The following is a 16,124-nucleotide window of genomic DNA, read 5'->3' as shown; positions in this document are numbered from 1 at the left end:
GGTGTAAAAATATGAAATTACCTTTTAATAAATTATAAAATTATTTCAAAGTCCTAAAAGGATTAAAGTTGCTGATGCAATTACAACTTTAAAAAAGTCATGTAAAAAATTTATGGTGCTAAGATTATTAAAATGATGGGTACTAGATTAAATCTAAGTAACTAAATAATAATTAATAGCATGTTAATCTCTAACATTTTAAATCTATTTTTTTTTTAAAGTATTTGTGTACTAAAGTTTACAACCATGACTTTAAGCCAAATCTTTTTGCTGAATGTTTAACATACTCTGTACAATATGGACTTTCAAAAAGTTAAGCAAATATCTGGAAATCCAAATACTTTACAGTAATATTGTTATCTAGTAATTGAACAGAATAACACATACACAAGAATTAAATACATTGCTGATAAGTATGCAGTACTGCCCGGTGACTTGAAATATTGGAACAAAATGTGCTGCGAGTGGCTCTCTAGTGAACTGTAAATATGGCAGGTAAAATGGTTTGTGAAATGTCAGTTGTTGGCACCAGCTTCATATTTCCTGCCTCATATGTACTGAATGATTTCAAATTAGGCTTATAAGGATAAGTCTGCCTTTTTATTTTAAGAACATTTCTGTCAAAGCCTAATGTTAAAATCTACTGTAAAGAAAAAATGCAGTGTTTTATGTCGAAGTTCCTTCCATGTTCTGGTCTTCCTAGTGTATTCTAAACGCTTTTATGAGTGACCACAACTATTTGTGATGTTGTGTAGTAGTAGCAGCAGAACATATTAAGTTTTTAATGATACCTGTATGCAGTTTATTGTAGTTATGATGAAATGTGTATTTGTTCCGTAACGAATATAAACCTACGCTATTTATAGGGGTAGTACTTCCAGCGAAGCTGAAAGTAATACCCCTATAAATACCTAAAAGTTTGTATCGTTAGGAAAAGTACAAATTATTTCCAAATTTGTCATTTTTGTGATGAATAGTGTGACCCTTCAAGAATATTGCATTTCAGTGTTCACAATTGCCATAATTTTATAGATATTTTCTTTGAATATTTTCAATATTGTAATATCCATTTATCAAATGCAGGTACACCACTAATTTTCATTCAGTGAATGCTACTAAACCTCTTAAATCCACAAGAAATTTGCAGTATCTCCCTTGGAATTTTTTGTGCCCATGGAAGGTGTAGATTTTAGCTGGTATCTCTTTTAATAGTTTTCACAATATAAAGACCACATTACAAATTAGCCTTATCAAAGAAAGGTGTGCAGTTGCTGGAAAAACAGACCGAGATATCAGTGCTTTAAATGGGTTGGACGTATGATGAGAAGAGACGAGGAACAGTTAGAAAATCTGTAGAGAGGGATGAATCAGGAAAAATTCTGGTTGGGCCCAGTAGATCAGAGAAAAGGGCATAGGTGAAGTTCATGCAGATGTGCACAAGTCAAAAAGTTGTACAGTAAACTAATTTCATGAGTGAGAGTGACAGTGACCATATAATAGGACAATTTAACATTACAGTATAATGTATATATTGTGCACTACTAAGAAAAATATTTTACCAAGCTTGCATCCTTTGCTATTTGTGACACACATGTACATGTCAAGTACAATAATACAATGTTAAGAAACAAATCACATTAGAAAAACTAGTCAATTAAATTTAAGGATTTTGCAAGATTTGCTTAGGCTTGAAATGTTCACCAGTATGCATTCTTTGCAATCAGTTACAGTTCAAGGTTAAATTTAGCACTAATATACATAAAATTTATTATTAAAACCTAACAGGATAAAAAAATACAGTATTCATACATGACCACTAAAATTTTACTAACTAGTGTGCGTTTTAATATTCACAACAATAATTGTGAAAAGCAAAGAAATATTTTACTTAAATTACACATTTATATACATGACAGTGTATTGGAAATCTAAAGAATGGCTGACATTTTAGCTGGTAATAGGGAAAAAATTTATATGACAATCTTGGAAAATATACAAATAATTTCATCCAAGCCCTTTTGTTCTCTCTTGAGTTTTACCAAATTTTAACTTCTTTTTAAGATAATGGCTTTGCTTAAAATGTAAATTATATTTTTTCTTTTAATTTGTGATGTATGTGAATGCATCATTTTGTTGTTAAGAGTTATAAAGAGGTATAATTTTGAATTACTATTACAATACATGACCTGTAATGGTTTGACAGAACTTGGTATTTCGGCAAGGGTTTTGGACAAGGGCATTGAGATTCAGTGGTGTACTTGTATATGTAATTGTGACAAATATAAATTGCTGCAAATATGCCATTAGAATTTTAATATAGAATAGAAAATTTCTTTCTTAAAGGTAGAACGTAACGTCCACTACATCAATGTACAGCTGATAAATAATCAGTTGATTACTAATTTTTTTAGTTAGATGTAATGGATTATACCTTCTGCTGTCATGTGAGGAAATGTATAAATTAGCTCTAAGTAGGTTAATGTAATTGTGAATTTGAACTTCCTTTTCTGTGTTTTTATATCATGAAAAGTAGTTTTCATAGGTGTCATACAAGAATAATTAGCACTGTATTCAACAGTCATGATTTCTAGTGGTGCATTAATATGTACTCTGTTTCAAAACAAAAATCATGGAGTGTTGATTTCTGTCAATATTATTTCCCCTTTTTATACTGGTGAGTATCCTTTTGTAGGTACACACTTTCATGTTAATTATTAAGATAATTAGTGGCATAAGTATAAAATAAACTTAAGTGCTTGTGATGCTTAGGGTGTAAATTTTTTGAGTTGAACAAGATATTTGGAGTTCATAACAGCAAGATTTTTATATATTTAGAATATATATTCTTTAATTTACTTCTTAATATCCAGATAGAGGTAATTTGTAAGTGTTGTAGTGAATCATGAGTGGTGAATGTTCTTTCAATTTATTTTTCAAGTTTTAGAGAACTTTAGCAGCATTCCTTTGAAAAGGCACACTTTGCTTGGTTGAAAGTGTAACATACATTATATTTTTAATCATTTTTCAGAAAATAAAATTTAACAAACATTTGGGTGAATTATTAAATACCTGTCTTCATAAGAGTTAAAACCCATTAGTTATAGTGCCAATTTATTTTGTCACAAAAGGACCCTAACAATAATTTTCTGAATTAATGTTGTAAGCAAGTATTGCTCATGAGGAGGCACTCATGAAGACATTCTACTCAGGCAAATGAAAAACAGTTGCTGACATTTCTGTAGTTACTCATGTTATATTTTTTAATATTTATTTATTTAATGTAACATTTTTAAAGTAATTTGTATTTGTTCCAACACGGAGTACTTACCTCGAACTACTTTCTTAGGAGTATCTGGGATCTCCTCCCAACCGACCAGAGTTTTGTGTAGTTTACCCTAGTCCCGTTTTCTATGAGGGGTAACCTCAGGTGGAGTGATACACGCCCGAGGCTAACCCCAGGTCAGAGAGCATGCTTGCTCAGGTCTCGATTTCAAGTAAGTTCTCTGGTCGCGTCGCGATAACATCTCGACGCTCTCTCCTTACCCAGTGCGACTCTTTGTGTCCCGGACCCCCTTTTGTGTCTTACGCGGTCCCCACGTGGACCCATTGTGTTCATTCTATACCCTTTCCTACCCTTCTCCTCTGTGTTCGTCGTGTAGGGGCAGCTTATGTTCTCCTACAGCCACGTGTCCGGAGTGCGAGTCCTGGAACGAGGTGCAGTGGGTGCGCTTCGGCACCAAGAAGAAGAAGGCGTCCAAGAGGTCACATAGGAAGATGAGCCTCTCCTCGCCGCTTACTTCTCCTGATGCCTCGTCGAATGGAGCTTCTCAGCCATCTTCCCCTACCCAGAGTAGGGGACGAGGTAAGTCAGTTGTGGGGAAGAGGCCCATAGCTCTTCCCCAGGAGTCTGAGTGGGTGCGGTATAGCACCAAGAAGAAGTAGGCGACGAAGAGGTCGCCTAAGAAGCCGAGCGTCCCTTCCTCCCTTGCTTCGCCGGGCGTCTTGTCTGACAGAGCTTCCCTACCACCCTCCCCTACCCAGCGTAGGGGACGAGGTAAGTCCGTTGCGGGGAAGAGGCCCGCGGCCCTTCCCCAAGAGTCTGATCTTCAGGATAGTGGGGTTGTGGCGTCGTTCCAGACGAGGGAGGGGCGGGAGTGTGTATGGGAGACGGAGTCCTGGTGCAAGCAGGCCACGTCTCCTCTGATGACCCCATGTGGGGGAAAAATGTCCCTTTCATATCTATAAACACCAGTCATTTAAAAGATGGATATGTGTTATTAGGAGATGGAATGCTTATTGAATCATAAACTTAAGTAGTTGGTTAATAAAAGGGGGAATTTCCACCTACCTGCCCTTCACAGAATAGCCATTTTTTTTTACCTCAGGCCTAGGACAGAGGGATGGTTGAGCATAGAAGATAATTTGAGGACTGGTATGTATAGCTAAGAATAACACATTTCTTTTAAAATTTGTTTTTTTTCCTACTACAGTGAACCCTCGCTACTTCGCGGTTCGACCATCGCGGATTCACCACTTCGCGGATTTTTTCCATAACCCATATATATACAGTAATATATATATATATGTATGCATGTATTTATGTATATATGTAGGTATGTATATGTGTATACATATAAATATATATATATATATATATATATATATATATATATATATATATATATACACACACACACATATATATATATACATATATTATATATATATATATATATATATATATATATATATATATATATATATATATATATATATATCTAAAGTAGGAAGATGTGATGTAGTTCTAAGGGAAAAGTATGGGAAATATGTCTGGGTAATAAGCAAAGCTCTACCTCCAGTTTGTTTCTACATTATGATCAGAGATAAATGTAAACAAAACATTGGTTGCCATTTTTTATCGTGCTTTTTAGCATGTTTAGGAAATGCATGATATAAAATCACCTTTAATATTTGTGCCTGTTTTAGTTTAGGGTACTGTAGTACATGCATTAAGTGTTCTGTACATTAAAGGGTAGTTTGTTAACAGTACTACGTACAAGGGAAGGTTTTAAAAGTCTGAATATACATGTTGAATAAATAGGTAAATATGGTGTCACTACTTCGCGGATTTTCACCTATCGCGGCCGCGACTGGAACCTATCTACCGCGATAAACGAGGGTTCACTGTAGTGCAAACCTTTCACCCTTTGAAATAGGAAGATTCACTCATTGGTGGGATTAAGTATTCCTAGAACCAAACTGAAGGTTCTTTTCTTCCTTGGACAAAGAATGTGACTCCAACAACCTTCTAATAGCTAATCATATGGCAATGCCAAACCAGGCAAGACATTGGCCCATTCTCCTCCTCGCAAAGATGATGGTGAAGCTGCTTGGCAGACAAAGGTTACAAGAAAGGTGCTCCGTAATGTAGCCCATCAGTATTAGCAATCGACCATAATATAATACTGCTGCATTCCATTAAGAAGGAACAAGAGGTAAAATAGCCAGTTATTCTATCAAGACATTCCAAAGATATTACAGGGCCCTATGTATGCATACTTGTCCAATGAGGAAATTAGGAGTGTTATAAAACTACTGAACAACCACCTCGGGACCCAAATAAAGAAGTTCAAGAACCTGTGGGCAACGATCATAAGGTACAAATGCATGAAACCTTCAGTGCCAAGAATACAGACAGGTAAACAGCATTTCCACTGTCAGTACTAGGCTTGCAAGTTCCTTGAGATGGCGGATGTCTGCACTTACCAAAGTTGCATCTTTAAAATGGAGTTTTTTTGATAAAACAAAGTTTTATGAATACTTACCTGGCAGTTATATATATATATAGCTGAGTCTCCGACTGCGGCAGAATTTAATAGAAAATCGCGGCAACCACCTTGTGGTGGTTGTGTGGTTAGATGGTTAACAACCCTTACAGGGTGGTACTTGGAATCATTCCTGTTTTCTGTTCCTCAGATTATCTTTGCCCGACCTGTCTCCTGAGGGGAGGTGGGTGGGCTTTAAAATATATATATAACTGCCAGGTAAGTATTCATAAAACTTTGTTTTATCATAAAAACTCCATTTTTATGAATAGAACTTACCTGGCAGTTATATATATATATAGCTGATTCACACATTTGGAGGAGGGAAACAGACAGAAAAACATAGTTGGGGAAACAACAAAAGAGTTGTAAGAGAACAAACACCTTGATTCCTTACCTGCTAAGGTAGCTGACTTCAAAGGTAACTGCCTCTAGAGTCGCTTTCCCTTAGGAGTGTTCAGCCAGGAGTAGACCTGCTACGCTGCAAACAACTTAATCGAGTCTGTCAAAGGGGTAGGACCAACAACTTGACTAGACTTCAGAAAACTACCTTCCCATATAAAAAAAACCTGCAACCTTACTAAAGCTAACCATCTAACCTTGCAGAAATAGATATAAACTATCTATCTGGACTGAGGGAACCGTACCACAGGACGAGGACCTCAAACCACCATAAAAAACACAAACCCATATACAAGTACATAAACTAAGGTTGAGTGGGGGTAGTAACTCCTTTGCCTAATACAGAAGCCACAGCTACGTATGGGCCCAAGGTATAACACTTGTCATAGTCCACTCTTACCTCTCTGAGGTAATGAGAAGCGAAGACAGAGTTGCTCCTCCAGAACGTTGCGCCCATGATCTGCTTAACTGACATATTTTTCCGGTATGCCAGCGAAGCAGTAATGGCCCTTACTTCGTGAGCCCGTACTTTTAACAGGGTGAAGTTTTCTTCCTCACAAAAGAGGTGGGCTTCCCTAATAGTTTCCCTCAGGAAAAAGGACAAAGCGTTCTTTGACAGGGGTTTTTGAGGATCCTTCACCGAACACCATAAGGAGTTGGAAGCACCCCTCACGTTCTTAGTGTGGGCCAAATAAGCCTTGAGAGCCCTAACCGGGCAGAGGAGGCTTTCCTGTTCCTGACCTACTAGATTCGTGAGGTTAGGGACTTCAAAAGTCCTAGGCCAGGGTTTCGAAGGGTTCTCATTCTTGGCGAGAAAGTCGAACCTCAAGGAACAAACCGCTCCATTTAGGGTGAAGCCTACACGCTTCTCGATTGCCTGGACCTCGCTGATCCTCCTGGCAGTCGCTAGAGACAAAAGGAAGAGGGTTTTCTTAGTCACATCTCGCAGAGAAGCTTGCGAGATAGGCTCAAACTTCCTGGAGCACCACATCCAGGTTCCAAGAAGGGGGTCTTAAGTGCACCTGCTTCGTTGTCTCAAAAGACCTAATGAGGTCCTGCAAGTCCTTATTCTGAGTTAACTCTAAGCCTCTATGCCTAAAGACGGTTGAGAGCATGCTCCTGTATCCTTTAATGGTAGATACAGCCAGCTTAGCATCCTGCCTGAGGTACAAAAGAAAGTCTGCAATCTGGCTTAGAGAGGTAGAGGACGAGGAAACCTTGCGCCTCCTGTACCAAGCTCTAAGGGTCTCCCACTTTGACTGGTAGACTCTTTGTGAAGAGATCCTCCTTACCCTGGCAATAGCTTTCGCCGCTTGTGCCGAAAAGCCTCGAGATCTAACGAGCTTCTCGACAGTCTGAAGGCAGTCAGATTGAGAGCGAGGGGGTTTTGGTGAAATCTCTCGAAGTGGGGTTGTCTGAGAAGATCTGGACTTGCCGGGAGTCTTCTTGGAAAGTCCATCAGCAACCCTACCACTTCGGTGAACCATTCCCTCGCAGGCCAGAATGGAGCGACTAGGATCATTCGTCCCGAATCGAGGAGAGGGAACGTCCTGACAACCAGATTGATGATCTTGAACAGGGGAAAGGCATACATGTCCAGCCCCGTCCAATCCATCAAGAAGGCGTCCACTGCAACAGCTTCCTCGTCCGGGACTAGGGAGCAGTAGTTGGGGATCCTCTTGTTTAGACCGGAGGCGAAAAGGTCTATTACTGGTCTGCCCCACAACTTCCAGAGGCTCCGACAGACATGCGGGTTGAGAGTCCACTCTGTAGGAAGGACCTGTCCCCTCCTGCTGAGCATGTCTGCCCTGATGTTTCTCTGCCCTTGAACAAACCTTGTCAACAGCTGGGTCTCGTTCTCGTTCGCCCAGAGGAGAAGCTCTCTCGCAGTTGAGAACAGAGAGAGGGAGTGAGTTCCCCCTTGCTTCCTTATGTACGCGAGAGCTGTGGTGTTGTCGGAATTGATCTCCACAGTCTTTCCCGACACCGAGGTTTTGAAGGCCTTGAGCCCTAACAAAATGGCCATCAATTCCTTCCTGTTGATATGCCAACTGACCTGACTCCCTTCCCAAATACCTGAGACCTCTTTGTTCCCTAGTGTTGCTCCCCAGCCTGACTCTGACGCGTCTGAGAATAACACTAGGTCGGGGTTCTTCTTGAACAAGGAGATCCCTTTTCCCAACAGAGCTGGGTCCAGCCACCACATTAAAAGATCCTTGATCTCTGTCGGAATGGGAAAAGAAAAAGTGTCCTCCTGGATCTTTCTGTTCCAAACCTTTGCGAGGAAGTGTTGCAGAGGCCTTAGGTGCAGTCTCCCCAAAGGGACAAACTGCTCCAGGGAGGATAGAGTTCCCAGCAGACTCATCCACTCCTTCGCTGAGCATTCCTGCTTCCTCAAAAAGTCTGACTTTGTCCAGGCACCTGGTCTGCCTCTCCTGGGAGGGAGAAGCCTGAAAAAGAACTGAATTCAGAACTATCCCCAAATAGAGAATAGTCTGATTCGGCTCGGTCTGAGACTTCCCCCAGTTGGCGATGAGTCCCAGGTCCTGAGTGATCGTATAAGTTTTCATTACGTCCTCCAGACATTTTTCTTTCGACTGTGACCAGATCAGCCAGTCGTCTAGATAGAAGGAGACCCTTATCCCCTCCTGGTGTAACCAGCCTGCCACATTCGCCATTAGTCTGGTGAAAACTTGGGGAGCTGTGCTGAGACCGAAGCAAAGTGCCCTGAACTGGAAGCACTTGCCCTGGAACACAAACCTCAGATATCTCCTCGAAGACGGATGAATGGGGACGTGAAAATAAGCGTCCTGCAGGTTGAGAGAAACCATCCAGTCTCCTGGACGAACTGCAGCCAGCACTGACTGAGTCGTCTCCATGGAGAACTTTGTTTTCTCCACGAAGGCGTTCGGAGAGCTGACATCTAGGACTGGTCTCCATCCACCCGAGTTCTTGGGAACCAGAAACAGGCGATTGTAAAAGCCTGGGGAGGCGAGGTCTTGAACTGGCTCTATTGCTCCCTTGACCAACATCTGGTCGACTAGCTCCAGAAGAGCCTCTCGTTTCCCCGCGTCGGTGTACTGAGCCACTAAGGCTAGGGGAGAGTCTGAGAGAGGTGGTTTCTTTAAAAAGGGGATCTTGTAACCTTCCTTGACTGAGAGGGACCAGGTGTCCGCCCCTCTCCTTTTCCAAGACTGCCAAAAACGAGACAGTCTTGCCCCTACTGGTGTCTGGAGGACTTCCATCTCATTTTTTGGACAGGGGCCTAAACGCACCCCTGCTGGTCCTTGGCCCTGACTCTTGTCTTCTCCCCCTAAAATCCGCTCTCGAGGAGATCCTGCCCCGAAAGGGCTGTTGAAACTACTTCTCCTCCTTCTTCAGAGGAGCAGGAGCAACAGGTAAGGTCTTTCTAGCCGACCAAGACAAAAGGTCCTGAGTAGCCTTCTGAGCCAGAGAAAGGGAGATATCTCTGACCAGAGCTTCAGGAAAAAGATGACATGAAAAAGGGGCGTAAAGTAGCTCCGACTTCTGGGCAACAGTCACAGATCTAGAGGTGAAGGAGCACAAAAGGGCCCTCTTCTTTAAGACCCCTGCTGAGAAAAGGGAAGCCAACTCATTAGCTCCATCCCTTAGAGCTTTGTCCATGCAGGACATGATACTCGTCAGGTCCTTCGTGTCCTCCAGGAGTTCAGACTTCCTGGCCAGAGTCCCGAGAGACCAGTCCAGGAAGCTGAAAACCTCGAAAACCCTGAAAATTCCCTTGAAGAGGTGATCAAGCTCCGACATGGACCACATCACCTTGGCAGAGTTTAAAGCATGCCTTCTTGCCGAGTCCACAAGAGCCGAGAAGTCACCTTGGGAGGAGGAAGGCACTCCTAACCCCAAAGGTTCCCCTGTCTCATACCACATACCGGCCTTGGAAGCGAGCCGAGATGGTGGAAAAGAAAAGGTGGTCTTGACAGCTTGTCTCAGTTCCTTCATCCAATCATCCACTTTAGCGAGAGCTTTCCTGGCCGAAACTGAAAGTTTCATTTTGATGAAGGCCAAAGACTTAGTAGCTTTCTTCCTGGTAAATTGAGACTGAGGAGAACGAGGGGCCGAAGGTTGAAATTCCTCCCCATAAAGTTCCAAAAGAGAGCGAGAAAGAACCTTGTAATCGCTAGAAGAGTCGGCAGGTTTTTCTTCCTCTTCCGAAATATCTTCGAGGTCCTGCTCAAGGATAACATCCCGAAGAGTTGGGCTGCCAGCAGTCTGGCAGCGAGAGCTGTTTGAATCCTGGTGCCGAGCGCCGCTAACATCCAGTCGGCGAGAAGCGGTATCGTCGCGATGACGAGAAGCGGTATCGTCACGATGACGAGAGGCAGTATCGTCACGATGACGAGAAACGGAAGCGTCCTGAAGATGCAGGCTGCCGTCGCCTTGAAAATGCAGACTGCATTCATCCTGTTTCCTGAGAAACGAGGCAGTAACGTCCAGGCGTTTCGAAAGGGAAACGGAATCGTCACGGCGCCGAGAACGAGAGGCAGTATCGTCCTGGCGCCGGGAGAGGGGGGAAGGAAATTCCTGGCAGCGTGCCGATGAAGAGGGTGTACGTTGTCGTACGGCCGACGAAGTGCGCAGAGGTTTCTTGGGAGAGATACTAAAATCTCTCTTAGAAGAAGAACTCTTAACAGGCAAAGAGACGTCCTTACGTCTGACGGACTGAGAAGGGTGGCTGAAAGCTTTAACTAACGATGAAAGTTGTTCCTGCATAACAACCATGAAAGCTTTAGCAACCTCCGCTGGCTCTCGCGGTGCCGAAGACGGCAGTTGTCGTACGGCTTAACTGGGAGCGCTGGCAGAAGAAGCAGGGAGTCTAGCAGGATTAACTGGGCTAAGGACTCTCTGTTTTGCCCTTTTAACAGGAACATCGAAATCGTCTTCCGAAGGATCAGGGTCTCTGCTACTCGAACCGGGAGAGGGAGAGCGAGACTGCACGTCCCAGTTCCACCCTCTCTTCATTGGTCTTGATTCGTAACGCCAATTACGTCTGGGAGAACGATCAGGCGAAGACACAAACGTATCCGACACGCCTTTCCTACGGCGGTCAAGAGCAGCCTGGGAGATCGCAACAGGACTGTCTGAGGCGACGACTGACCGAGGATAAGCACCTCTCACCCCCTTTCGGCTTTTGACGTACCTTCTCCCTTGGTCCTGGGAGCTTGGTAGAGGTCTAGACCTAGGGGTATGACAGATTCGATCAGTCGCCACCTCCACTGCACTTTCACAAGCACTAATTTCACCTACACCCTTACCTTTAAAGGCCTCCAACTGTGCTTTAATGGCCTCCAATTCAGCAGCTAATTTAGCATACCCAGGGTCATCCGTAGGCAGAGGTCCTGTAGAAGGGGCAGGAGTCACTACATTTGGGGAAGGAATACCTTCCAAAGGGGTTACAAGCAAAGGGTCAATAGATAAATCTAAGCTAGGCTCACTAGCAGACTTTGACTTTGATTTAGCTCTTCTAACTCTATCAATCTCAAGTTTGCGCACATAGCGCTTCATAGCTAACCAATCATCATCACTTAAAACCTCGCATTCCTTGCACTTATTATCTAAAGCACATTCAAACCCCCTGCAACCCATACAGATAGTGTGAGGGTCAACCGAAACCTTCGGCAACCTCACCTTGCAAAAATCATTCGCACAAACACGATAATGAACTTTCTCACTCATAATAATAAAGGAAAAAAGACAAAAAAACAAAAACAACACGATTGCCAAATCCCAACACAGTGTACTTCACCAAAAACGAAGTCCAAAAAGGCGATGAAGGGAAAGCGATCCGAAAAACTCTGAAAGGCGGACCAACGATGTTGTCGATCCGGCCGGCAGAGATAATCTGAGGAACAGAAAACGGGAATGATTCCAAGTACCACCCTGTAAGGGTTGTTAACCATCTAACCACACAACCACCACAAGGCGGTTGCCGCGATTTTCGATTAAATTCTGCCGCAGTCGGAGACTCAGCTATATATATATAACTGCCAGGTAAGTTCTATTCATAAAACAAGCAGGCTCATAAAGCCGGAAGGATCAGTGTTTGGAGAATTTTTTATTATTCCTGCTGGGCTAAGATGTGTCCTTTTCAAGTAGCACAGCAGGGCCTTCACAGGATACCAGGTATCTTCATGTGAACTTCATATAAGAGGGATAGGATCAAGAAGGTCCCAAACTGGTGTTTGAGAGACGGACTTGAACAGGAAATTCGTACCAAAGTCTGTGATGACAAAGGTGACAGAACCCCAATTCTCAGGTAAGCAGGTGGTACATGCACCAGCGATGCAAGGACAAGGACCACCCTCACCCATGACCTAATTCCCAGGGAGGGCAAGACTGCTTGATGTCCCTTCTCCCCCGAACTGTTCCCAGGAGGAGGAGGTGTCCAAAACCCTACCGAGAAGCTTCTTTGTCTCCTACTCTCTTGCAGAGGTCGAGAGGAGAGTCTTGAGTGAGAGACTGTATGATGGCCCCTTCTGGTTAGCAGGAATGTGCATCTGCTCTAAGGATAAGTACCATTCCACCACTAGACCTACCCAAGGTAGGTAAGGCTACTCGAAGCTCCCTTCAAGCATAAATCGTTCCCCTAGGAGGAGGGATCCAAACTCTACCGAGGAGCTTCTTCAGCAGAGGCAGCCAAGGCAATCACCAAAAAGTGCTCTGGCTTGAACACATTCTTTATGACCCCACTCATAGAGTAGCGAGCTAACAGAAGGGGCACTACTTTAACTGAGGCCACCAAAGTGTCTCACAGAAGAGAAAAGGGAGGTGGATGAACACGCACCACCTTACCTTGAAGGTACGGGCACTTAATCCCCATAGAGAACGTAATCTGTCAGATGTATCCACCATACTGGGCAGGAAGGTATTCCCTACCCTTACCTGGCTTACGGTGCTGGTCACGGGTCTGTGTGGGAGCACTCGCTTGAAAACTGTCACAGTCAGCAGGTAAACCCTGTTACTTCATCCTGACAGAGGAGAGCAGCTCTCTAAGGACAAGGACACTGTCAGTAGGAAAAGGGAGGGTGGTTGGAAAAAATCTCACTTTTGCCTGGACTACAGTCACTGCTCGGTCCTAGGTTGGACCATTCACTTGCCTTCAGTGAATGGAGAAAACTATTATGTTGTGCTAATAATCCACTCAACAAACCCTTAACCCTTTTACCCCCAATGCTATTTGGAACTTTCCAACCCTTAACCCCCAGGCGTTTTCTTTTTCAAGCACGTTTTGCAAGATATTTTTTTAGATTGCGCTAACAGCCTTAATTTTCGTTATAGAGAGGTCAGGATGGTCTCATTATTTTGGAAATTGCCTGAAGTTTCTCATAAAGTTATCAAAAATATGCAAAAAAAAATGTAAATAGCATTTTTTTGCAAGGATGTACCGGTATGTCCATGGGGGTAAAGGGATGAGTTTTGTGAAACGTACCAGTACGTCCATTGGGGGTAAAAGGGTTAAGGTACCAGTTAAAGAGAGAGACCAGATACTACCTCGGAAAGAGGGAAAGTGGCTTCCCAAGGGCAAGGCCATTCCTCCCATGTCATGACAGGAATGATGGGAGTTAGGAGGAATGATCATCCTCACCTGGTCTAAACATCCACCTGACCGAACCCTAAAGTAAGGTAAGATATGTCACTCCCCCAGAAGAATAAGAGCCCACACTACAAGTTCCAAGCAGCAACCTCACAAAAAGTCTTCTGCAAGACTTACTGTTTCTTTCATCCTCTCCCACAGCTGATTTTACTAGCGTCAAATGCTTGCCAAAGATTTTTGTACCGACGTTGCTGTAAATTCTGATTTTCATATGAATATTTATTTAGGTGCTTCTCTCAAAAGCTGATTTTTTTAGCATCAAAGGCTCTCCGTAAATTTTTGTTTTGACGTTGTAAACAATTGATCTTTATAGGAACAGCTGATTTTTCTAAATGATTGTTATGAGTGCAACCTTCATTAGTTGCATGTCTGAGCACTGTGCCACATCAGTTATAGGCATTATATTTTAGTATGCTTTTAGAGGCTTCTTGAAACAGTTGAAGAGACTACTGCTTTGATCCATCTTTTATTATAATCTCTTTTTTGGGCTCAAGCCATGGCGTCCTGATGGAAGGTTCCTTTTTGGTAGCTTCCTTGGGTAAATAACTACTAAGATATTCCCAGAGAATTTAACCACAGGTTATCACAGAATTCTAACTTCTGGAGCGAGTATCCTAAAGGTTTCCCTTTTAAGACATCGTATATCAACAGGGGACGCATGTATTAACGCGCCACATAGCTATCTACACCCCGAACAGAGTTAATGCTTCGGTGTGTAAGGGCTGAGAATAGCTGGGAGCCGTTCCATAGCTAATCTCATCCGTGGCTACTTCTGGTACTCGAGACGTAAACAAACGGGCGCCATTGCTTAAATGACGTCACGACCGTCTTCATCCTTTGTTCAGTAGCTCGCCCTACTTAGACGGATTTTCCCTGTGCCTTACTTATCGCTTTGCATCTACGTTATGTCGCTACCTTCGGCCTCGCCTTCTTCTGGAAAGTTGAGTACAAGGTTCCAGTATTGTTTAGTTAAGCTCTGACCGTAAAGTAAATATTACTTTCCGAGATAATTGTTGTTTTGTGGCAGAGCTGTGCCTCTACCGGACCCGCCATTTTATGGCGTCGTTGTTGTTATGCATGCCTTATTTAGTTAGCCACAACAACGCTTCCGGCCTCATTTACTAATCGATAACATTAGTTTATTTAGTCTTCATAGCTAGGAACTTTTATATCGTGTTTTGACGCTTTTTATCGGTCATCGATTGACCTCATACCAGTCGGCTACTATAGCCCCCAGGCCAGAGCGCCTATATATCAGTGTTCATGCATGATTTTATTAGTGATCCTAGGCTAAGTTATGAAGATAGTGGCATTATTTTACAATACTTTCGACTGTGATGCAAGTGTTTTTTTCGCCTTCAGGGACCATATAGGGGATAGGTTAGTTAGTGTCCCTTCCTAACCTAACCTACTTGTAGGACCCCTATATGCTTACTTCATCCCCCTGCCCTTGGCATTCCCTCTGTTTAACCTTGATTCCCTTACTAAGTAAAGGGATCAAGCGCCTAACGGAGTATATTATCGCCTCTCAGTCCTCCCTAAGGGAATGACCCCCCCCTAGGGTCGCGTCCGAGAGTGAGGAACGGCTAGCCCTTCCTCTATGGCTAGGACTAGTCTATGACTGTCCTGCGATAGCGATATGTCTTCTATCTTTCCTAGTTCAGGGCTCTTAGCCCTGCTCTAGGTTAGGTTTTGGAAAGGTTATTCTGTCCCCTGCTGAAACTGTACCCATGCACCGTTTCAGCCAGGCTGCCTTATCTTAGGTTAGGGAGTGTCCTCCCTTTCCCTAGTGGCCGCTCTGGTACAGAACCCCTTCCATGGAAGACTCTTCTCTTCTCCCCTCCCCACCTATCTCTTGTATAGCCTAGCCTACACTTAGTTTAGTCTATACCCATCTGTCCCCTGTCCTACAACTCCTCCTTAGGGTGGAGTGATAGGGCTACCTTGAGCTTCTATGTGCAGTCCGCTCTGGTACATATACCCTTCATAGTGTCCTATGGGGTTAGCCACTGGATGTGTTCTGCATGTAGAGGTCTCCCCCTCTTTGGGTGTCCCCTAGCCCTCCCTTGGGCTACCCTAGCTCCCGGTCCTCTGAGACCCCTGCTTCTGGGTGATAGAGCCAGCCTCTATCATGGGTACACCCTCTCAGGGGGGGGATGTCTGGGAGTCCATGACTGGACTTCTTACATCCCTCCCCCTGTCTCTCTCACTATCCGGGTGCCGGTCCCTTGCCGCCTCCACTGTCGGCGATACCCGCCTCCTAC

The sequence above is a fragment of the Palaemon carinicauda genome, chromosome 44 (genome assembly GCF_036898095.1).
Source record: "Palaemon carinicauda isolate YSFRI2023 chromosome 44, ASM3689809v2, whole genome shotgun sequence".
Lineage (NCBI taxonomy): Eukaryota > Metazoa > Arthropoda > Malacostraca > Decapoda > Palaemonidae > Palaemon > Palaemon carinicauda.
This window is presented reverse-complemented; position numbering follows the sequence as displayed.